The following is a 25,658-nucleotide window of genomic DNA, read 5'->3' as shown; positions in this document are numbered from 1 at the left end:
GGTCAAACTTTGTTTTTATCATATTAGCGGATTGTCCTTCCTATGAATGCAATCGATTATACGGTAGACCTACGGCTTTGTAATATTATTGTTCTCCGAATATTCTGTGTGTTCGGTGCTTCATGAATATCAAACTTCTTGGCCTTTTGAGAATTAATTTCAGTACTCAACGGTGTAAGTGTTCTCAAAAGGAAGTCAGAGGACCAAGCGATGGGCTAAAGTTATATATAATCAATACTTCATGTTCTCTATTACAATAACAATGTTTAAAGAAATAGTAATACCAGGTTAGAGTTGGAAAGCATAATGCGCCTTGGATCATGTCTCATGTTTTTTTTCTCATTGCCTCAACACTGTTCGTTCTGCTATATGTCCCTTCTTTCAGTCATAAGGTTTACACATATATTGATTTTACAAGATTGGATTCATAGGTTAGCTCTAATAGTGTAACACGTATTGTGTTTGTGGTCTTCCAGTTTGCTTCTTTCTTCCATGTATATGAAGGACTCATATTTTGACAACATAAAAACTGAATGTGGCTGGTACAAAGCCAGCTCGGCAGTTGTGGTGCTCTTATATAATAGAAAAGTTGGTATTTGGTGAAAAGAAACGTAGCCTGTGCAGTAACAAAAAATAAATAAACTGATCCACTTCATTTCTGAGATAAATGATTAGTGTTCAGATAGATAAGAAGAGATCATTTGGTTATAATTCATCTATTGAAGCTACAGATCAATGCACAATTTAAAAAATGGAGCTGCACAATTATTTAGTATTAGCCTTTCACAACCTTTTCTTAGCCAACGTTTGATTCTGCAACACAACTCCACATTGTGACAAGCATTTCTCCAACGAACACGTTTGAAAAAAGAAATCATCGACCAAGCTTTATTGATCAGGGTTTATCATAACAGGAACACAAAGAACTTTAAAATTGTGAAATCCAATGTACTCTGCAGCCGGCGGTATGGAAGGGGAGGGGTGGTTGTTGAGGCCTCATATAGAGGCATGACCTTGCTGTTCAATTTGCATATGGTGCCCATCGACGCTGCTACCTCCGGAAGGTCGCGGAGGAGGCCACCCGAGCTGGATGATGGAGCGTCTTCGGATGTGGAGGCACACCTGCTGGACATCATACTGAATGTCCGGACGCGTCAGTGTGAGGTACTGAAGCGCACCGACGATGGAGCAGTAGAAGGGAGCATCGGACGTCGGAGCGGACACCTTAGCCTTCGTGTCGACAGGCGTGGGAGCAGGCTTGCAGTTAAGCATGCCCGCTCGCTCCAGAAGCTCGTAGGCGTACTTCTGCTGGTGCAGGAAGAAGCCAGTGGCCCAGCGCACGACCTCGATGCTGAGGAAGTAGTGGAGAGCCCCCAAGTCCTTGAGGGTGAACTCGGTGCCGAGGCGAGCTGTGATCTGCTGAAGTAGGGCTGGCGAGGATGCAGTCAGGATGATGTCGTCGACATACAGGAGGAGGTATGTGGTGGCGGGGCCCTGGTGATAAACAAACATGGAGGCATCGGACCGTGTGGACCGGAACCCCTGCTGCTGAAGGAAGACCGTGATCTGCTGGTACCAGGCCCGAAGTGCCTGCTTTAACCCATACAGAGAACGGGAGAGCAAGCCACGTGGTCCGGATAGTCTGTGTCGACGAAACCAGTAGGCTGCTGACAGAACACCTGCTCGTCGAGATGTCCATGCAAGAAAGCATTAGACACATCGAGCTGGTGAACTGGCGAGGCGCGAGAAACAGCAAGCTGGAGGACAGCGCGAATCGTGTCCGGTTTGACAACCAGGGCGAAGGTGTCGGAGAAGTCCACGCCGGCAAACTGGCGGAAGCCACGCACCAGCCAACGCGCCTTGTAGCACTTGAGAGAGCCATCGAGGCGAGTCTTGTGGCGGAAGACCAACTTGCGAGTGATGACATTGGCACAGGGAGGCCGCGGAACAAGCTGCCACATACGGTTGCTCTGCAGGGCGTCAAACTCCTCACGCATCGCAGCTAGCCAGTTCGGATCCCGAAGGGCTGCGCAAGCGAAGGTGGGGAGCAGAGACGGTGCCGAGGTAGATGCAGCACACACGTACTCGTCCGATGGGTAGGGCGTGCTAGGACAAAGTGTCCCAGTCCGAGTCCGAGTGACCACGGGGCCGCATCGGGGGCCGCGGCGAGGGCGGCCGAGGGGGCCGCAGCGACGTGGGCCACGGAAGGGGCCTCCGGCGCGGGGAGCGCGGGCAGGGCCGAGTCCGGTGCGCGACTGGGTGGTCCACCAAAGGTGGAAGCAGGGGCGAACCGCGCCGCGGGAGATGCCGAAGGTGACGGTACCTGCTGAAACGGGAACACCAGCTCATCAAAGTACACATGCCGTGAAGTGAAAACGTGGTGGGACATTGGATCATAGCACCGGTAACCTTTGGTGTTGGGAGGATAACCAAGGAAAATGCAAGGAAGCGACCGGGGAGCGAGTTTGTGAGGAGCAGTGGACGCGGTGCTAGGATAACAGAGACACCCAAAGATGCGAAGATCATCATAAGATGGAACTGCACCGAAGAGGAGGTGGTGAGGAGTGTAGTTCCAGCGGGAACGACAGGGGCCAATATTAATAAGGAGGCTGGCGATCATGAGCACGCCTGGCTAGAACCGAGGAGGCACGTAGGAGTGGAAGAGCAACGTGCGGACACAGTCATGAAGAGTGCGGATGACGCGCTCGGGGCGACCATTCCGCTGGGACGTGTAGGGGCAGGTGAGACGTAAGATGGTGCCATGGGACGCAAGTAAATTGCGGACGGCGGCGTTGTCAAACTCCTTACCATTGTCAGTTTTCAAGGCGAGAATAGGACGACTGGACTGTGTGGTGACATATGAATAAAAGGCTATGAGTGTGGCAAGAGTGTCGGACTTGCGACGGACAGGGAATGTCCACACATAATGAGAAAATCATCCAATATCACCAAATAGTATAAATAGCCCGTGTTGCTAGCAACCGGGGACGTCCAAACATCACTATGCAATAACTGAAACAGAAAGGGAAGATGAATATGCTTGCCAAGACGGCAAGCCTCACAAGTGTGATCGTCGACCTTATTACATGAGAAAGAAAAACTCTGAAAAATCTGACGCATAACGGTGGAGTTGGGATGACCGAGATGGGCATGCCAAAGATCGACACTGGCGACGAAGGCGACGGGACGACGGGTGGTGGTGGCGCCGGAGGGATGCACTGGGTAAAGCTCGTCCGGGCTGTCACATCGGTGGAGTACCATCCGTGTACGGGCGTCCTTCACAGAAAAACCGATATCGCCAAATTCAACAATGATAGCATTCTCACGAGCAAGGCGACAAACAGAAACGAGATTAGTGACTATGTCAGGAGACACAAGAACATTACACATATGGACGGGAGTAAAAGTAGAGGAAAAAGACATATGACTGACATGTGTAATGGGTAGGGAGGAACCGTTACCAATGGTGATACGGGTGGGAGTATGAATAGGAGTGGCAGACGCAAGGTTCCCGGTATGAGCAGTCATGTGAGCAGTGGCTCCCGAGTCCATGTACCAGTCACTGCCGCCACCATAGGAGCTCGGGGACGGGGCGGAGTGTAGAGCAGCGAGGAGGGTAGGGTCCCACGGCGGCGACACCTGAGGAGGGTAAAACCCTCCGTAGGCCGGCGCGGGGGCTGCACCGAAGGCCGACGCGGCAACGGCGCAGTAGGCGGGCGCGGCGGCGGCGCCGTAGGCAGGCACGGCCCCGTAGGCGGGCGCAGGCAGGGGGCGACACCGTAGCCGCTATAGGGAGCGGCGTTCTGCACGGCGAAGAGAGCCTAGTGGCTCGCCGGGCGAGGCCCAAGGATTCCCGGAGCGGGAGCCCGAGGGACTGGCATCAAGTACGCATGGACGACGCCGGTCCACGGGTTGGTGTCGTACTTCCATGGAGGAGTCGCCTGCTGCTGCAGCTGACGAGCCCCCCGCCCCCGGCGCCTGTTAGTGCTTGTGTCTGCCCCCGCGGCGGTTGCCGCGGCGTCCGCCACCCGGCTGCTGGAGGGCAGTGGGAGGGGCGGGAGGGGGAAGTACCTCGGAGGCGCGGGGGGCGGCGGCTGCTGGCGCGGCGCAGGTGGGGCGGTGATACGTCTCCAACGTATCTATAATTTATGAAGTATTCATACTATTATATTATCTGTTTTAGATGTTTAATGGGCTTTACTATACACTTTTATATTATTTTTGGGGCTAACCTATTAACCTAGAGCCCAGTGCCAGTTTCTGTTTTTTCCTTGTTTTTGAGTTTTACAGAAAAGGAATACCAAACGGAGTCCAATTGACGTGCCAACTTTTGACGAATTTTTATGGACCAAAAGAAGCCCCAGGAGTGCAAGAGTTGGGCCAGAAGAGTCCCGGACTGCCCACGAGGGTGGAAGGCGCGCCCTAGGGGGGGCACCCCCTGCCTCGTGGACAGCCCGGAGACCCCCTGACGTGAGACTTACGCCAAAAATTCCTATAAATACTGAAACCTCCAGAAAATAACCTAGATCAGGAGTTCCGCCACCGCAGGCCTGTGTAGCCACCAAAAACCAATCGGGACCCTATTACGGCACCCTGCCGGAGGGGGGGGGGTCCCTCACCGGTGGCCATCTTCATCATCCCGGCGCTCTCCATGACGAGGAGGGAGTAGTTCACCCTCGGGGCTGAGGGTATGTACCAGTAGCTATGTATTTGATCTCTCTCTCTCTCTCTCTCTCTCTCTCTCTCTCTCTCTCGTATTCTTGATTTGGCACGATCTTAATGTATCGCGAGCTTTGCTATTATAGTTAGATCTTATGATGTTTCTCCCCTCTACTCTCATGTAATGGATTGAGTTTTCCCTTTGAAGTTATCTTGTCGGATTGAGTCTTTAAGGATTTGAGAACACTTGATGTATGTCTTGCCATGCTTATCTGTGGTGACAATGAGATATTCACATGATCTACTTGATGTATGTTTTGGTGATCAATTTGCGGGTTCCGTGACCTTGTGAACTTATGCATAGGGGTTGGCACATGTTTTCGTCTTGACTCTCTGGTAGAAACTTTGGGGCACTCTTTGAAGTACTTTGTGTTGGTTGAATAGATGAATCTAAGATTGTGTGATGCATATCGTATAATCATGCCCACAGATACTTGAGGTGACATTGGAGTATCTAGGTGATATTAGGGTTTTGGTTTATTTGTGTCTTAAGGTGTTATTCTAGTACAAACTCTATGATAGATCGAACAGAAAGAGTAGCTTTGTGTTATTTTACTACGGACTCTTGAATAGATCGATCAGAAAGGATAGTTTTGAGGTGTTTTCGTACCCTACAATAATCTCTTCGTTTGTTCTCCGCTATTAGTGACTTTGGAATGACTCTTTGTTGCATGTTGAGGAATAATTATATGATCTAGTTATGTTATTATTGTTGAAAGAACTTGCACTAGTGAAAGTATGAACCTTAGGCCTTGTTTCCTAGCATTGCAATACCGTTTGTGCTCACTTTTATCATTAGTTACCTTGCTGTTTTTATAATTTCATATTACAAAAACCTATATCTATCATCCATATTGCACTTGTATCACCATCTCTTCGCCGAACTAGTGCACCTATACAATTTACCATTGTATTGGGTGTGTTGGGGACACAAGAGACTCTTTGTTATTTGGTTGCAGGGTTGTTTGAGAGAGACCATCTTCATCATACGCCTCCTACGGATTGATAAACCTTTGGTCATTCACTTGAGAGAAATTTGCTACTGTCGTACAAACCTCTGCACTTGGAGGCCCAACAACGTCTACAAGGAAAAGGTTGCGTAGTAGACATCAGGCGGCCGGTGGAGGGGCGCCACGTGAGGTGCCGGCAGCGAGGGCGTGATGCTGCACGCGCTTCTTGACCCCCTTCATCCGGCGCTCCTCCAACTGCAAGTACGCCACGAACTTGGGGAAGGAGGGCTCCGGTATCAAGGTGAGGTTGGAGGCGGCGTTGCCGAAGTCCTCGTTGAGGCCGGCGGTGAGCATGCTGAGGAGGAGGTCGTCATCAACCTTGGCTCCAATGTTGCGGAGCTCATCCACCAACGTTTTCAGGCGGCGACAGTAGTCATCAATGGACTGTTCATCCTGGTGACAATCAAAAAATTCTTGCTACAAAAGAACGCGGCGCTGAAGCTTATTGTCGATGAAGAGGCCGTTCAGCTTGACCCACATGGCCCGGGCGTCGTCGCCGGCGCTCATGACCGTGTGGAACAAGTCCTTGGAGATGGTGGTGAAGAACCACCGGATGATTGTGGCGTTGATCGCGGTCCACTCGGTGTCGTACACCATGACGCGGGAGTCAACGGTGCCATCCACATGATCCACGAGGTTGTTCTCGCGGAAGAGAAGCGAGAAGTATGTCTTCCATGCGAAGTACGTGGAGTTGGAGGCGTCGAGGACCACAGGGACGCGTGCGTGGACATTGATGTCGCGGATTTCAGCAGGTTCGACGGCGAAAGGGTTGGAGTAGGTGGAGGCGTTGGACGACATGGCGGCGAGGGTGAGGGGAAGGGGGCGGCGCGGCCGTGGTGAGGCGGCGCGACGGAGGGAGATGGGCGGCGCGGCGGGGAGGAGGAGACGCGTGGGGAGGCGCGCGTGGGGAGAGGGGTGGCGGCGGCGTGGGGCGGCGGCTAGGGTTTGCGGAAGCGGTAGGATCGACTTGCGATAGATACCATGTAGAGAATGATTTGGTGGATCGATAATTGATTGATCGTGCACTAGGCACATATATATGTACAAAGGGTGCGACCGGTATCTTGTCTCCTAAGATACACGTACATACAAAAGGAGACAGACACTACAGGTACTGGATACGAAACCCAAACCTACGTAAATGTACACTTGTTCAACACCTACTAACAGATAAAGCTGAAGGAACGAAGTGAGGCTTGAATTTTCCAATTTATTTGGACCAAAACATGCATATACAAGCTGGTGGCATACATGGCTAATTGTTGTTGCAAGAAAAATGGAAAGGCTAGAATGACTTATAAGTCCATATATAGCAGCTAGTTAGAATGCACATGGTCAGGCCTGAAGAAATTTAATTTTTTGTCTGATGAGATTTCTTTCACGATGAACAATCAATCAGTCCATATATATATAGCAGCGGCATGAGCATGTACAAGAGATTCATGCAAGTAGACATCCCATGAACATGAAGCATCGACAACCTTATAAATGACTTAGAAAACAAGATGAATAAGTTCCCAATTCATCTCCCAGTGACTTGGAGAGCGGGCACCGGGCGTGGTATTATTATTGATCATTTCCGTCCAGTCCAGACTCCAGAGCATCATCAAGCAACTGAGCAGCAGCAGGATCGTTGATGCAGAGATAGCACACCCTCGCCTAGACGCCTAGTTCGTGTGCTAGTATTTTGCGCACTGTCTGTAACTGGAAGGAAGACAATAGCCACATCAATCAACAAGTATAAAAAACAAGATACATGAATAAAAATTGGTAGAGTTGAAATAAATCGTACGCGTCGTTGCCCCAGAAGGAGAGCTGGCAGAAGGAGAACCATGCATGCATGCCGTTTACTGTCTTTCTGCTCCCACTCAGTTCTGCACGGCCGAATTAGACGCAGGCCCAATTGCAGAGTTTTTTATTTTGCAGTTTGCACAGCCATTCCGGCCCAAGGTGCGCGCTCTGTCTCCTCTCTGGAAGACAGCAGCCAGCCACATTAGCAGGTATAGAAAGTAAGAGCAGTAACACACTAGAAAAATTACATACGTACACATGAACAAATGAAGCATTGCCGATAAAATCATTGAGAGTTGAAATTAATAAGCTTACGATGTCGTGGCCTTTAATTAGGAGCTGACAGGTGGGGTTTCTCTTTACTCTCCTCGGGCACCAGTAATTATTGACAAGCACTATTAGTAGAGCAGAACAACATTAGTCAGTCAGTCAGTCAGTCAGGACTTCAATTAGTGCTCTTCCTTCCACCATCAAAATATATATGCTCCTTGAGAATCCCTGCCACAAGAGCTTGGTCTGAAAGAAACTGCTCCTTGCAACTGCCCACTCCCTTGACCTCTGCCTCATTTCAGAGTAGAGAGACTCTGTATGCTCTCCGGTAAAGATGTCAGGTTGGGGCATTCGCCGATTAAAATTTCTTTCAGAGAAGTCAACTGTCCCAACCATCCCGGTAATATCTCTACGCCTTTGCACTGCATCAACCTCAGTATTTTAAGAGCGGTGAGGCTCTTCATGCTTTCAGGCAAAGTTGTCAGTCTGGGGCAATCTCGGATGTCAAGCAATTGTTAGAGAAGCCAACTGTCCCAACCATTCAGGAAATCTCTCCAGGCCTCTGCACGATATCACCCACAGTTTCTTAAGAGCGGTGAGATTCTTCATGCTTTCAGGCAAGGATATCAGGTTGGGGCAATCGTGGACTGAAATTACTTCTACAGAAGTCAACTGTCCCAAACATCCTAGTAATGTCTCCAGGCCATTGCACCGTATCAACAACAGTGTTCTAAGAACAGTGAGGTTCTTCGTGCTTTCAGGCAAAGATATCAGGTTGGGGCAATCATCAATATAAATCTCTAGTAGAGAAGTCAACTGTCCCAACCATCCCAGCAATGTTTCTAGGCCTTTGCACTCTATCAACTTAAGTATTCTGAGAGCACTGAGGTTCTTCAGGCTTTCAGGCAAAGATGTCAGGCTGGGACAATCTTGGATACGAAGGGCTCGTAGAGAACCGAGGTGGCCTAACCATACCAGGAGTGCCTCCAGGTCCTTCAACGATCCCAAATATAGTTCAGTGAGAGAGGTGAAGCATCGCATGACCTTTGGCAAAGTCCTCAATCCAGTGGTGGACGGTACGTCAAATATCTCAAGGGTGGGAAAGTGTTGAAGTCTATCCCACTTGTCTTGAGAGAAACAACAGCTCCGTAGACCCATCACAGATGAACAAATGAAAGACGGGAGCTTTCCAAATCCTCGTTTTGGCAAAACATTCTCGTTGTTGCTCAAAACCCAAAACATACATCTTGGGGGATAAGGAAGGAAACTTAACTTTGGGCAGTCCACTACCTCCAAATGATACAAATCAGGGATTAGAAACTCTTTGTTTTCTCCACTTGATTCTGTTGTCCACCGTTCGTCCAAATTCAGGCTTTCAGGCAAATATGTCAGGCTGGGACAATCTTGGATACGAAGGGCTCGTAGAGAACCTAGGTGGCCTAACCATACGGGAGTGCCTCCAGGTCCTTCAACGATCAGGCCTGGAGACACCAGGTTGAATCTTTCACGTAAAAAGGGAGTGTTGGAATCAAAGTGAATGACGATATAGGTCACTACTTTCAAACACATAAGGGCCTGAGACAAGGAGATCCAATGTCACCTATTATGTTCTACATTGTAGCCGACATGTTGACAATTCCAATAGGAAGGGCTAAGGATGCTGGTCAAGTAGGTGGCTTGGTACCTCATCTTGTTGATGGAGGGGTGTCTATCCTACAGTACGCCGATGATACTATTATCTTTATGGAGCATGACTTGGCAAAAGTAAGAAACATGAAGCTGGTGTTATGCTTATTCGAACAATTGACCAGGTTAAAGATTAACTTCTACAAAAGCGAATTGTTCTGCTTCGGAAGAGCCAAAGAGGAACAAGAGGCGTACAAACAATTGTTCGGGTGTGAATTGGGGGCTTTACCTTTCACGTATTTGGGTATACCAATTCACCATCGTAAGCTAACAAATAGAGAATGGAAGTGTATTGAGGATCGATTTGAAAAGAAACCGAGTTGCTGGAAGGGAAAGCTGATGTCATATGGAGGCCAATTAATTCTTATTAATTCAGTACTCACGAGCATGCCTATGTTTCTCTTGTCTTTTTTCGAGGTACCAGTTGGAGTTCGGAAAAGACTGAATTTCTATCGATCCCGCTTATTCTGGCAGAGTAATGACATGAAAAGAAAGTATAGACTCACTAAATGGGATATTTTTTTTCGACCGAAAGACCAAGGGGGTCTAGGTATCGACAATCTTGAGGTTAAGAACAGATATCTTATCAACAAGTGGTTGTATAAGTTATCTGTAGAGTCAGAGGCCACGTGGACACAGATTCTGCGTAATAAGTATCTTCATTCGAAAACTTTGTCCCAGATGACAGTGAGGCCGACGGACTCACCTTTTTGGAAAGGACTTATGATAGTTAAATCATTCTTTTTCAACAGGACAAAGTTTCTAGTCGGAAACGGTACCTCTACGAGATTCTGGGAAGACACATGGTTAGGGGAAACTCCCCTTGCGCTTCAATATCCTTCCCTTTATAGCATTGTTCAACGAAGAGACGCTTTCGTTGCAACTATGCTTTAGTCCACTCCTCTCAATATTCACTTCAGGAGAACACTTGTCAGAGCCCGTTGGGAAACCTGACTCCATCTGGTGAGAAGACTGATGGATGTGCAGCTTTCTCAACGTTCAGACTAGTTGTGCTGGAAGCTAACCAGGAATGGAGGGTTTACGATTAAATCCATGTATCTGGATATTATCAACTCTAGCTCTATTCCTAGTTCGAAACATGTTTGGAATGTCAAAGTACCTTTGAGAGTTAAAGTATTTATGTGGTTTGTACATAAACAAGTCATTTTAACTAAGGACAACTTGACAAAACGCAACTGGATTGGTTCTACCAGATGTAGTTTTTATGAACAGGATGAGACCATCAAACACCTCTTCCTTGACTGTCCGGTGGCAAAAAATTTATGGCGGACTATTCATATTGCTTTTAATAGTACTCCTCTGAATAATATAATGTTATTTGGGACGTGGCTTGACGAGATTGATTCTGAAATAGCGAGACACATTCGTGTAGGAGTATGTGCTTTACTATGGGCAGTCTGGAACTGCAGGAATGATTTGGTTTTTAACAGAACAACAAATACTCATTTGTTGCGGGTTATTTTCTGAGCCACTGCGTTGATCTATATGTGGTCGCTACTCACTCAGACGGAGACCAGGGAGCGTTTGGTTACTGGATCTATCCGATGGGAGATGGTAGCTTGGGCTATATTCAACTGGTTTGGATGGCGGTCATGTAATATGATAGGCAGTTAGTTTTCCTATCTTTATTTTGCCAGCCGATTGTGGCTTTCCTTTTACCATTTCGCTCTTTGTGAGCTTTTAGTTTGAGACTTGATGACCTATGTTGAACTTATTTGCTTTTTAATAAAGGTGGCCGTATGCATCGTTCTGATGTAGAGGCCGGGGTTCTCCCCCTTTTCTAAAAAAGGTCCTTCAACGATCCCAAATATAGTTCAGTGAGAGAGGTGAAGCATCGCATGACCTCTTGCAAAGTCCTCAATCCAGTGGTGGATGATACCTCAAATATCTCAAGGGTGGGAATGTGTTGAAGTCTATCCCACTTGTCTTGAGAGAAACTATAGCTCCGTAGACCCATCACAGATGGACAAATGGAAGACGAGAGCTTTCCAAATCCTCGTTTTGGCAAAAGTTTCTCGCTGTTGCTCAAAACCCAAAACATACATCTTGGGGGATAAGGAAGGAAACTTAACTTTGGGCAGTCCACTACCTCCAAATGATACAAATCAGGGATTAGAAACTCTTTGTTTTCTCCACCTGATTCTGTTGTCCACCATTCCTCCAAATTCTCCATCAACGTCAAATTCAGTAGTCTTAGTTTCATACAAGGTCTGCCCTCTCCAGAGAATTCCTTACCATGTATCCTAATGTTGGGAATGTGTTTTAGATACAACATTCTTAAATTTGGCAGGGCCCCGAATGGAGGAAGACAATCACATGCTTCCAAGCCCTGAAGCGTCACTTTACTAAGAAACGGGAGGTAGGACGAGATGTCAAACATCCAATTAGGGAAATCCTTGCTCACGTACCCTCGCAGAAAAAAGTTTTCAAGACCCCGAGGAGGTACGAGCCTGTCCAACACAGATGTACCTCCTTCATTTCCCAGAAAAGCTTTAGTACTCGAATATCTGATTTATCACGTAGGTTGACTCTGTTTGCGTCTTCTGGACGCCTGACATTCTGAAGGCCTTCAAGTGTCAGCTCTGAACAAGTTAATCCCACAAGATCCACTATACTGCTGCATCCTTTGCTCTCTATCTCATGTACATGATGACTTACAACCAACTTTAGACGCTTATAAATGGGTGAAACTTTTTCAGAGCAACAACAATTTACTCCATCAATCACAAACGGGGTGAGACTAGTCATGTCACCAATGCTATCAGGGCAGTCCTCCAAATGTAAAAGACATTCAAGTGCAGTATTTGAAGCTTAAGTTCACCAAATGAGGAGGGGAGGTCATGGAGCATCAGACAGTATGACAAATGGAGACACCTCAACGTAGACAATTTTCATAGCGACTCAGGCAATTGTTGGAGCTTAGCACAACTTGTTAGGTTCAAAGCTTCAAGCTTGGAGAGGTGACCAAAAGATTCAGGGCATTCTTTGAGGTTATGATAATCTGAAAGATCTAGGTACTTCAAATGATTAAGTTGGCAAAATGACCCTGGCAGGATTGAAACCTTGTAGCAACCTGAGAGGTCCATGAACTCAAGCTTGGGAACATGGCCGAAATCAATTGCCAGCTCTTCTAGCTCATGGCAACTCGATAGTTTCAGGTGCTCTAAACACAAAAAGCTTATATTGTCAGGTAATTTGGTGAGCTTTGAACAACTTGACAGGTTTAAGAATGAGAGTTTAGGAAGGTTACCAAATTTATCAGGGAGCTTTTCAAGAGCAGAGCAATCTAACATGTCTAGGTGGTGTAAGCATGCAAGGTCACAGATTGATTAAGGCAACTCTTTGAGTATAGGACACCCAGATAGATTGAGGAAAAAGAGTCGAGTGAGACCGCCTAGTGATGAAGGTAGCTTATCGGAGGCTGCTACTGCCAGATAGGTACAAATAGCAAAGTTTGTTGAGGCAACAAATATTGTACATGCAAGCAAGGAATTGGACAGAATGAGAGTTTCCATGTTTTGAAGTGCATGAAAATTCTTACGAAGTGATGTTATTGGCAAGCCTGTGGCATCAAGATACCTAACTAGCTTCAGCTGATTAATGGAACACTAGTAGAAAAAGGGTCAAACATGAAGCACATTAGTGCCGGTTTGTATTTGAGCCGGCACAAATGTATACATTAGTGCCGGTTCCAACGGCTAGCCGGGCCGCTCTCATTAGTACCTGTTCGTGGCTAACCTTTAGCATCGGTTCGTGCCACGAACCGGTACTAATGAGAGTGGTGGCAGGATGTTGTCAGTCTGGGCCCCCTCCAGCACCTTTAGTACCGGTTCGTGGCACGAACCGGTACTAAAGGTCGTCCTACATAAACCCTTCATCCACCCGAGCTCGCTCTGTTCTTCCCCTTTCCCCTCTCCTCTCTATTCTTCCCCTCTTCCTCTCGAGCTCATCACACATTTTGCCCAAAATTTGTCAAGATTTGAAGGCCCCCATCCATTCAAATGATCACAAAGGTTAGCAAATTTGTCCTTTCATCTCTCATTGCTAGATTAGCTCTTGCAATGCTTTATATAGTTATTAATTTGTGAGTTTAGTAATTTAGAAGGAAATATATATATATGTGCTAGTATTTGATTTATATGCAATTTGAGGTTAAAATAACACTTAGTTTGCATATGTAGGTGTGGTTTACTTAGTGCCTTCTAAATCTCCGTCGTAACCACCGTCGATTGCCTGCACCGTCCCGTCGCCGGCACCACCTTGTGGTGAGCCTCTTGTTCATGAAATTTTATATAAAAATTGATGTTTGTGTGATTTGGATACATAGTTACTCGTATAATAATTATCTTACCCGTACGTTATTTGTTATACATAGTGCCATGGTTTTGATATCCGTCCCCGTCGGCCCTCGTCCTTGTTATGATTCGGATGTGGTATATTCTCTTTTAAAACTATTTGTTGCATTTCGTGTTTATGACAAATTATGCCCATCAAGTTGACATAGATATTTTTATCTAGGAGGTATGTGAACCGGAAATTCCAACCGACCCTATTGTCGAGAGGTTAAATTTAGTTGAAAGAGAAAACGAGTACATGAAAGAAAAATTGAAAAGAATTGAGGGGGAGAAGATGGAATTGGAGTTGCATGTTGCCGATGTCGTCGATGATCACAAGATCAAGAAGGAGAAAATGCGCTTGAAGATTAGAAAGATTAGAAAATATGCCATCGATAGTGAGGCTTGGTATCATTATGCTGTTGGATCAATTGTTACCTTAGTTGCGATCTTGATCGCATTTGTTGTTGCATTTAAATGCTTTAGCTAGAGAGTTATTTGTTTGTTGCATTTAAGTGTTGTATGATCTTTATGTATGAACTTGTATTAATTTGGTCTATTCGGTGTTGTGTAATGAAGATGAGCCGGCAATGGATGTACGATGACCGATGCTCCCCCCAGTTCGTTGAGGGCGTGCATACTTTTCTGCTTGCGGCTGAGGCAAACAAGCGGGCGGATGGTTTTATGCCTTGTCCATGTGCTGGCTGTAAGAATGGTCGCAATTACTCTACGTCAAGAACCATTCACGTCCACCTGTTTGAGTCCGGTTTCATGCCCCACTATAATGTTTGGACCAAGCATGGAGAAAGAGGGGTTATGATGGAAGACAATGAAGAAGAAGAGGACGACGACAGCTATCCTGGCCATGGGTTCCCTGAATACGATGATACAACAATGGGGGAAGAAGCTGAGCCGGTAATGCGGGAAGAAGCTGAGCCGGCAATGCGGGAAGAAGCTGAAGAAGAGGCATCAGATGAGCCCGTTGATGATCTAGGTCGGGCCATTGCCGATGCAAAGAGAAACTGCGCAAGTGATTTGGAGAAGAAGAAGTTGCAGCGCATGTTAGAGGATCACAAAAAAATGTTGTACCCGAATTGCGTAGGTGACAAGAAAAAGCTGGGCACCACACTGGAATTGCTGCAATGGAAGGCAGAGAATGGTGTATCTGACAAGGGATTTGGAAAGTTGCTGGTAATGATAAAGGATATGCTTCCAAAGGACAACGAATTGCCCGAGAGTACGTACGAAGCAAAGAAGGCTGTCTGCCCTCTAGGGTTAGAGGTGCAGAAGATACATGCATGCCCTAATGATTGCATCCTCTACCGCGGTGAGTACGAGGATTTGAACGCTTGCCCGGTATGTGGTGCATTGCGCTATAAGATCAACCGCGATGAGCATGGTGATGTCGAGGGCGAGCGCCCCAGGAAGAAGATTCCTGCCAAGGTGATGTGGTATTCTCCTATAATACCACGGTTGAAACGTTTGTTCCAAAACAAAGAGCATGCCAAGGCGATGCGATGGCACAGAGAAGACCGTAAGAAAGACGGAAAGTTGAGAGTACCCGCTGACGGGTCGCAGTGGAGAAAAATCAAAAGAAAGTACGGGAAGGAGTTTGCAGATGACGCAAGGAGCGTATGGTTTGGTCTAAGCGCAGATGGCATTAATCCTTTTGGGGAGCAGAGCAGCAACCATAGCACCTGGCCTGTGACTCTATGTTTGTATAACCTTCCTCCTTGGTTGTGCATGAAGCGAAAGTTCATTATGATGCCAGTGCTCATCCAAGGCCCTAAACAACCCGGCAACGACATTGATGTGTACCTAAGGCCATTAGTTGAAGAAATCTTACAACTGTGGAATGGAACAGGTGTACGTGCATGGGATGAGCACAAACAGAAAGAATTTGACCTAAAGGCATTGTTGTTCGTGACCATCAATGATTGGCCTGCTCTCAGTAACCTTTCAGGACAGACAAACAAGGGATACCATGGATGCACGCACTGTTTGGATGATACCGACAGTATATATTTGAATAGTTGTAAGAAGAATGTGCACCTGGGACATCGTCGATATCTTCCGAGCAGGCATCCCGTACGAAAGAAAGGCAAGCATTTCAAAGGTGAGGCGGATCACCGGACGAAGCCTCGCCACCGTACTGGTGCTGATGTACATGATATGGTCAAGGATTTGAAGGTGATATTTGGAAAGGGTCCTGGCGGACAATCTGTTCCAAAGGACGCTGACGGACGCGCACCCATGTGGAAGAAGAAATCTATATTTTGGGACCTGCCATATTGGAAAGACCTAGAGGTCCGCTCCGCAATCGACGTGATGCATGTGACGAAGAATCTTTGCGTGACCCTGCTTGGCTTCTTGGGCGTGTATGGGAAGACAAAAGATACACCTGAGGCACGGGAGGACCATCAACGTATGCACGGAGAAGACGGCATACATCAGGGTCATGCAAGCTACGCTCTTACCAAAGAAGAGAAGGAAATCTTCTTTGAATGCCTGCTCAGTATTAAGGTACCGTCTGGCTTCTCATCTAATATAAAGGGAATAATAAACATGGCAGAGAAAAAGTTCCAGAACCTAAAGTCTCATGATTGCCACATGATTATGACGCAACTGCTTCCGGTTGCATTGAGGGGGCTTCTACCGGAAAACGTTCGATTAGCCATTGTGAAGCTATGTGCATTTCTCAATGCAATCTCTCAGAAGGTAATCGATCCAGAAATCATACCAAGGTTACAGAATGATTTCGTGCAATGTCTTGTCAGTTTCGAGTTGGTGTTCCCACCATCCTTCTTCAACATCATGACACACGTCCTAGTTCACCTGTGCCAAGAGATTAACATTTTGGGTCCTGTATTTCTACACAATATGTTCCCCTTTGAGAGGTTCATGGGAGTCTTAAAGAAATATGTTCATAACCGTGCCAGGCCAGAAGGAAGCACCTCCAAGGGCCATCAAAATGAGGAGGTCATTGAGTTTTGTATTGACTTTATTCCTGACCTTAAGCCGATTGGTGTTCCTGAATCGCGACATAAGGGCAGACTGGATGAAAAAGGCACGCTAGGAGGGGAACAAATAATATGTATGGACGGACATTCTCTCACTGAAGCACACTACACAGTTCTACAGAATTCCGCCTTGGTGGCTCCGTATATGGATGAACACAAGAATTTGCTACGCTCCAAACACCCGGAGCGGTCTGATGACTGGATTACACGTGAACAAACCAGGAGTTTCACCAGCTGGTTGCAGACACGTACCATGCATGACACCTCTATTGAAGATGACCTGTACTTGCTGTCCCAGTTACCATCTTCGAATATAATGACTTTCAAAGGGTACGAGATAAATGGTGATACATTTTACACGATCCCCCAAGATAAGAAGAGCACCAACCAAAACAGTGGTGTCCGCTTTGATGCAGAAACCAAGACGGGAAAGGAAACATATTATGGTTATATACAGGACATATCGGAACTTGACTATCGATGTGGTTTAAAGGTCCCTTTGTTTCGGTGCAAATGGTTCAATATGACACGAGGCGGGGTAACGGAAGACCCGCAGTACGGAATGACAACAGTGGATCTCAACAATCTTGCGTATGCAGATGAACCATTCGTCCTAGCCAATGATGTGGCACAAGTTTTCTATGTGAAGGACATGTCTACCAAGCCAAGAAAAAGAAAAGATTAGGAAGCGAATGCATCGTACGATGAGCCAAAGCGGCACATAGTTCTTTCTGGGAAGAGAAACATCGTGGGAGTGGATGACAAGACAGACAAGTCAGAAGATTATGAAAAGTTTGATGAAATTGCTCCATTCATAGTGAATATTGACCCGAGCATCCCGTTAAATGATGAATATTTTCCATGGTTACGGCGCAAAGGGACACACGTGAAGAAAAAGTTTCACACCCAAAGATCTGGGATGTGATCGGCTTCACTAGCTATCATCACTTTCTTCTGTGTTTCGCACCGAGAGGGGAATCTCTGTAATAGTTAGGGTAGTTATGTGTTTTGGCATTTGAAACGCGAAGAAATTTTATGTGCAAACAAATTCTTTCATGCCTTTACTGATTTTTAAAGTTAAGTTATTCACAAACTAGTGATTCACACTAATTTCAAATAATTCAAAATTTAAACTATTCAAATTTGAAAACTACGAGCACTAACAGAAAGTTTGTAATTTTGTGTACCTAAAACACAAATGTTCAGAAAGAAACTCTAAATACACAAAAAAACAACACAAAAATAAATATTTTTTAAAAAAAAAAGCCCTAACAGAAAGTTTGTAATTTTTTGTACCTAAAACAAAAATGTTCACAAATAAACTCTAAATACACAAAAAAAACAACACAAAAATAAATAAAGCAAAAAATAAAATAAAAAAAGCCCGCCTACTAGGCCAAAGCGGCCTGCATACGACTAGAAACCCAACCTGTCGTTGGGCCAGGATGCACGCCCACAAAGGCCAAGTGGGCCCACAGGGCTGCAAAGAACACGTAGACCCAGTAAGCCTGCTTTGGAGAGGAGCTCGAGAGAGCGACCGCACGGGGGTTTATAAACCAGTGCGGTCGCCCCTCGGCTAGCGAGGTGGGACTAAACTTGCCGCACCGCACCTGCGCCAGCGCACCCCCTTTAGTACCGGGTCGTGGCACAAACCGGTACTAAAGGGGGGGGCCTTTAGTACCGGTTTGTGCCACCACCCGGTACTAAAGGGGGTCGCTTCCGCCGCTTGGCCTGGCCAAAACAGGCCTTTAGTACCGGTTGGTGGCTCCAACCGGTACTAAAGGTGCCTTATATATATACAACGGCTACGAAAATTTTAGTTTCCCTCTCTGTTCGTTCCTCTGTTTCCGTCTCCGTCGCCATCGCCGCCGCCCTCGATCGTCTCCGTCGCCGCTCGTCTCCGTCGCCGCCCCCGTCCCCGTCGCCGCCCCCGTCCCCGTCGCCGCCCCGGCCCCGTCCCTGTCGCGCCGTCCCCGTCCCCGTCGCGCCGTCCCCGTCCCCGCCGTCGCCGCCCCGGCCGTCGCCTCGCCTTGCCGTCGCCTCGCCGTCGCCTCGCCCGCTGTGAGCCCTCCCCGAGCCCGTACACACACACACAAGCATGTTTAATTAGTTTAGATATATAATTAGTCTTTAGTTAGTTTAGATTATTTAGATTATTATTTTGTATGTTTAATTAGTTTATATAATTAGTGTTTAATTAGTACACACACGTATTTTGTATGTTTAATTAGTTTAGATTATTTAGATTATTATTTTTTCACTATTATATATGTATGAATGCATGTTAGATGGATATAATTAGTGTTTAATCAGTTAGAAATTAGTGTTATATAGAAATGTTAGAAATTAGTGTTATATAGAAATGTTAGAAATGTTAGAAATTTTAGTGTTATTTATATTATTTAGATTAGCATAATTAGTGTTATATAGAAATGTTAGAAATTTTAGTTATCAAAATCCGATCATTAAAAAAATGTTACTCTTTGCGGGCATATAGCTAGTATTTGTTCTCGACGATGTCCGGCCCGCATCCTCGCCGTCGACCTGTCTGCGACGACGTCCAGCCGACCCATGTCCGGGACTGGGCTCCGCCGGGTTGGCACTGGGAGGTGCTGCCTGGAGGGGCGCGCCGCTTGATGAGGAACCCGGCCCCGGGTTCCGTCGTCGACCCTGATCTCGTTTGGTGGCGTTCGCGTGGGCCAGTTTCGGTGCGGAGGGACCCGGCCCCGCCGGAGGTGGTACATCGCCGTGTCAGGGAGGAGGACGAGCACGTCCATCGCTACATGGTTGTGTTAGAGGGCGGCAGGTTCTCCAATACCTGGCAGTATCTTCGGGGATCTCACTTCAGCTATGATCCTGTGAGGGTTCCTTCTCTTTGGTTGTCCACCGCCCGCGCCGCAGGAACCGCGAGTGTCCTAGATTCTTCTGTAGTATTCGATCTTTAATTAGCTAGCCAGTGATGTACTATTCAATATTATATATTATTCGAGACGATGTATTCGAGATTATATCTATTATTCTAGACGAAGTATTCGAGATTATATCTATTATTCGAGACGATGTAATTTGAATACTAAATTGTTTTATATTTCTTTTGAATTAGTTAAATAAAAGCTATGGCAGACAATACCGACAGAGAGGGAGAACAGACCATGTTCGATATGATACGCGGGCCAGATGATGATCAGAATGAAGAAGATTATGACGGCTCCGAATTTCTAAACAACACCGAAGAGGGTGATATGATATTCGATCGCGACGACCGAATTGATGAAGTCATGAACTATGATTATGACGATGACGAAGAACATGTTGATCCTGAAACAACAAAGACCGGCGAGGTATATATATTTATATAAGCAGGTATCTGGTGATCATCACATGTTTTAAATGACTTGAAGATATATTAACGAATCGATCTTTGTTCTTTCAGCCATCCGGATCGAGCAAATCTTCAGGCAAAAGGACGAAACGAGGCCCGAACAAAAAGTTGAAGGAGGGCGTAAAGTACAATATCGAGGCAGTCAGACCTAATGACGAACCATTAGCGCCTAAGAAGATTGCGGACAAGTTCATTCGTCAGTGCGGAGTTCTTGTGAAGGACCAACTCCCGGATCTCCCTTCAAGAATGGAGAGAGCCAGCAAAAGACAAAAGACAAAAATGCAAAGAGGATGCTGCTCCACGTCCAGATGTTACTTTTGTCAACAAGAATCAAAAAGATCTGCTTTGGGATACTCTCATGGAACATTTCACCCTACCAGATCATTTCACAGAAGCAGATGTGCAGAAAGTCAAGGATGCTACTCTTAGGAAGATGGCGGTTGCATTCAAGAACCACAAGAATCGTGAATGTGACAAGTACGTCAAGGGAGGAAGGAAGACTCCAGTATTCGAAGGAACACTAGAGAACCAACGTGCTCATTGGGACGATTTCGTGAAATTCAAGGATTCGGAATTAGCTAAGGAAAGGTCGAGAATAAACAAGAAGAATGCCGAAAAAAGGATAAGTTCCATAAGCTGGGGCCAGGTGGCTATGCGGTGGCAATGCGTAAGTGGGATAAGTCTGAGAAAGAGATGGAGGATGCAGGTGCCACTCCGGTTACTAAGAGCTTGCCCCCCAGGGTCAGGACTTGGTTCTATGCGCATGGGGGGAGTTGGACGCGAAGACAGGCAATGTTTCGACGAGGGCAAGTCTGAAGGGAGCCGACGATGCGATACTTGTTGCAATAGAAGAGGCACGATCGAGGTTGTTCCATCCCAACAGAGAGAACGACGAGCTTACGCGTGCCCTGGGAAATCCTGAACACCCGGGAAGAACACGAGGCAAGGGCGCTATTCCGTGGTATGAGGGGTTTTCAGACTGGAACACCGACTACAGAACCCGTGTGAGAAAGAAGATTGCGGAGGAGAAGAAGAGGAAGATGGAGGAGGAGTAGAGGAAGCGGGACTATGAACGCCTTCAAGGCCTAGAAGCAAGTCAAGCGGAATTGGTAGTCAAATTCCAGCGGCAGCAGGAGCAGATCGACTCACTTACCCAACAAAGGGGGTCTTAGCAGCTGCAGCAGCTAGCGAATGATCCAGCATTGGATAGCATCGCCCCATCCATGCCGAGAAGCAGCGTGGGTTCCGCCCGGACGATGCAATGCTGGGTAGATACCCCGTGGATGACATCACGGAGAACACTAGCTGCGAGCTACACATCAAAATGAAGAACATATCCATGAAGGTGGCGGACGCCATTGCTTTTACAAATCCCCCCGAGGCAACCTTCCATTGCAACCCGATTCCAGCGGGCTATGCTCGTGTCTTGGTTGATGAGGTGGTGGACCCATATTCGGAGCTAGAGCTTGACTATCCTGGAGGTGACGATGAGCGCTTTCTCGGAGACGCCAACCATCGTATCATCCTATGGAAAAAGGATTGCATCATCTTTCGAAGGCCACCGACACCGCGTCAGCCGACTCCTCGTCGAAGTCCGCCACCGAGTCAGCAGTCTCCCGCTCCTGCAAGTCCACCAAGTCCGGCAAAGTGTCAGGCCACTCCTCCTCCTCCAAGTCCGCCACAGCGTCAGACGTTCACTCCTCCTCCAAGTCCGGCACAACCTCAGGCCACTCCTCCTCCAAGTCCGGCACAACTTCAGGCGGCCACTCCTCGTCCAACTCAGCCCTGTCAGCCGTCTCCGCCGCCTCAGCAATCACAGAAGAGACACCCCGCAGCTATGGTGCGTAGCGGTACGAGTCGAGGTAGTACAGGAAGTACAGGCGGAGGCAAGCGATATAAATATGGTCCAAGCCTCACGCCTCTTCCGCAGAGGGCTTATGACAGGTCCGAGGAGGAAATCGCAGCCATATCGAAGACCGAGGTGGAAGCCCATTTTGCACCGAAACCGCCACCGCCGCCAAGGGAGAAAGTGCCTGAGAAAATGATTGACCACTTCATTCGTATGGCTCAACCACCAGCTCCCAAGCCTGTTGACACAGACTATGAGCGCCACATCAGGAAGTTAAATCGAGCACGTCTACATAAGGAGGCGAGCTCGGGATCGAGCAAACAAGAAGGAGCTGTCAAAAAATGCGGGAAAACCATTCCCCAGCTGGGAGAACAGGCGGCGCAATCGATCCCCTCGCTTGTTGTGCCAACAACACGTGACAGTACGCACGCCCAATATTATTGTGGGCAAACAGTTTGCATTCCTGAGGTGGGCAATGTTGTAATAACGGAGGAGCATATAATGCAGGCTTAAGTTCTCAAAATCACTGTTGGACAACTCCTCGAGATCGAGCCCATGCCTGTGCTTAGAGAGGATGAAATAAAACGAAAATATGTCCGAGGCCAACCTTTGGTCGAGCCAGACAAGGTCAAGAACCTCCCAACGAGAATGTATGAATTGCATCAATGGTACATGAACATTACCAAGATTTCCGATCGATTGTCCTTCATGGTGAATGTCAAGAAGGAGCATTACTACCATGAGAAAGCTGTATCCGTTGAGTATTCTGAACTGTTTCAGTTATACAATCAAGACGCACTCGACAAATCTATCGTCAGTTGCTATTGTCTGTAAGTGATTTCTTTCTGTAATTTAAGTCTCAAGCTAGCTGTAGTGATCCTTTTGATCAATCATTACCTGTAATTATCCTCACTATATTCTTTTCTGTGGTATTATATGCAGGATGAAGATGTATGAAATGAGAAAAGGTGGACGCTATGGCATTGGGTTCATTCACCCAAACACCGTTAATGAATACACATGGAAAATAGATGCACGTCATCAAAAGGCCGTAGAGGACAACATGCTAGAGTTCTTGAAGCGCCTCAAATACAATGAAGATATACTACTTCCTTACAACTTCCAGTGAGTCACACTGTCTTGTACTACAAATTCTCTTTTTTTGCCTACTAGCTAGCTACATGTTTTTGCTTACATATACCCGCTTAATTAAGACATGCAAACGTGTGTGCATGCAGATATCACTGGGTCTTGTGTATCATTAAAGTTGACGCTGGAACAGTTGAAATACTGGACTCACTACTCAAAGAAAAAACTGACTATAACATCTTGTTTGGGATAGTCAACAGGTAATTTCAATCATTATTAACTATATATCTCGGCCTATTTAGTTCGTCATTTCATGATATGAACTATTTAATAACCCCTTTATTCATTTTCTTTGTCGGCGGGCAGGGCTTGGGCAAGGTTCATCAGCGTCACGGAAGGCGAATGGAAAGAAAAGCTTAAATGGGGAAGACCCAAAGTAAGTAATTAAGTAGTACTAGCTAGCTAGCTAGCTGCCATCTCTTTAATTATCATGCTTGATTAATTATTATCTGATCAAATCCCATTCTCGTAAAGGCCCTAAAGCAGGCGCAGGGGACTGATCTGTGTGCATTCTGCGTTTGCGAGAACATTCGCATGATGGCGTCCGAAAGGAGCAGATCTCAAAGACAGGAATGGGTACGCTTGTCAAAACACTATTCACAATTTTTACACCATTATCGATATCTAGTCACACAACTAATACACATGCATATTGATCTCCTTAACAGTTCAGAGAGGTGCGGGAGAAGCTCCTAGAAACGGAGCGCGTAGAAGCACTTCAAGAGGAAATAGCGGAATTTTTGCTCGACCAGGTCATAAATCCGAAGGGAGAATACTATTACCCGCTACCGCCCTCATGAAAACCACTTCCAATTATCATCGTGCTCCGAAGGCACCAATTAGGCTAATGTCACTGGCTCTGAAGGCAACATGCATATGTAGGAGAAATTGTATATAGCTATACATGTGTGTATGTGTGAATTAATTAATATGATGGTTTGTGAGACATTAATTGATGATATATATATGCATGATTGGTTCTACTAGAAATTCTATATATATATATATATATATATATAACGTGTACAATGTGTAGTATCGTAAAATACCAGCAAACGAAAAAGAATTAAAATGGAAACACAAAATTAAATGAAAAAGAAATCATAAAACTAAAAACCCCCCAAACCTTATAGTACCGGTTGGTCTTACCAACCGGTACTAAAGGGCTCCAAGCCCCTGGAGCTGGCTCGTGCCACGTGGTTTCTCTTTAGCACCGGTTCGTGCTGAACCGGTACTAAGGGGGGGCCTTTAGTGCCCACACTTTAGTGCCGGTTATGGAACCGGCACTAAAGGGCCTTACAACCGGTGCTATTGCCCGGTTCTGCACTAGTGGAAGATGGCAGCACCACGCTACTTGGAGAAGACTGGCATTCAGTTGAATGTCCACTTAGGTCCAAGACACGTATGTACTTGGACTGAGAAAATGCCTTTTCTGGGAGTTACAGCCCCCCCCCCCAATCCCTAAAGTGGAGGGATCTAAGCCTGTTTGGAATATATTTGAAAACCTCAACATCATTCTTGAAGTTGGTTAATTGGCATGTCTGCAGTAACGATCTCTGTTACATGTGGTGCTTTTGGTAGCATCCAGAGCGCGAGTGGCGGAGCTGATGGCTCGGACAATTGACTTGTCTAGAAGATATTTTTATCAAGGATTATTCCAACCCGACATCTTTTCCTGAAAGCATGAAGAACCTCACCGCTCTTAAAAAACTGAGCTTGATAAAATGCAAAGGCCTGGAAGCATTACCGAGATGTTTGGGATAGTTGACTTGCTTAGAAAAACTTAGCATTCACGATTGCCCCAACCTGATATCTTTGCCCAAAAGCATGAAGAACCTCACCGCTCTTAAAAGACTAAGATTGATAGGGTGCAAAGGCCTGGAAGCATTACCGGGATGGCTGGGACAGTTGACTTGTCTAGAAGATATTTTTTATCAAGGAATACCCCAACCTAACATATTTGCTTGAAAGCACGATGAACCTCGCCGCTCTTAAAAAACTGAGCTTGACAGAGTGTAAAGGCCTGAAAGCCATCATTTTTCTGTACACAAGTTGTTACTGACGGTTTGCACGGTGCCTTGAAAAGGTAGTTATGAAATAGTTTCTGTGTAGACTTGTTCGAGAGCGTCAGTGACAGGGTTTCACAATGGGAGGTCATATATGAGGACCTATTTTGAGAAAAGTTTGTGAATGCAACTTGTTACTCATGGTTTGGGCACACCACCTCATGTCGTACCCGACCACATTCGCTCGCCGCCCCTACCATCCCACACCCCACCCCGGGTCGTCCCTCAGTACTTTCAACCGCCGGCACCTACCTGCACCCCACCCCGGCTCGTCCCACAGTACTTTCAACCGCCGCCGCCTCCCTGCACCCAACTCCGGGTCATACCCGACCACATTCGCTCGCCGCCCCCATCGGCTCTC

General features: G+C 46.7%; 1 pseudogene; it reads right to left on the bottom strand.

Annotated features, from left to right (window-relative positions):
- Window positions 1-8,294: 8,294 nt before the first annotated feature.
- LOC119310779 lies at window positions 8,295-25,650 on the bottom strand (annotated as a pseudogene).
- Window positions 25,651-25,658: the final 8 nt, after the last annotated feature.

This window comes from Triticum dicoccoides, chromosome 5B (genome assembly GCF_002162155.2).
Source record: "Triticum dicoccoides isolate Atlit2015 ecotype Zavitan chromosome 5B, WEW_v2.0, whole genome shotgun sequence".
Taxonomy (NCBI): domain Eukaryota; kingdom Viridiplantae; phylum Streptophyta; class Magnoliopsida; order Poales; family Poaceae; genus Triticum; species Triticum dicoccoides.
Note: the sequence above shows the minus strand (reverse complement) of the source record. Positions and strands in the feature narration are given on the sequence as shown.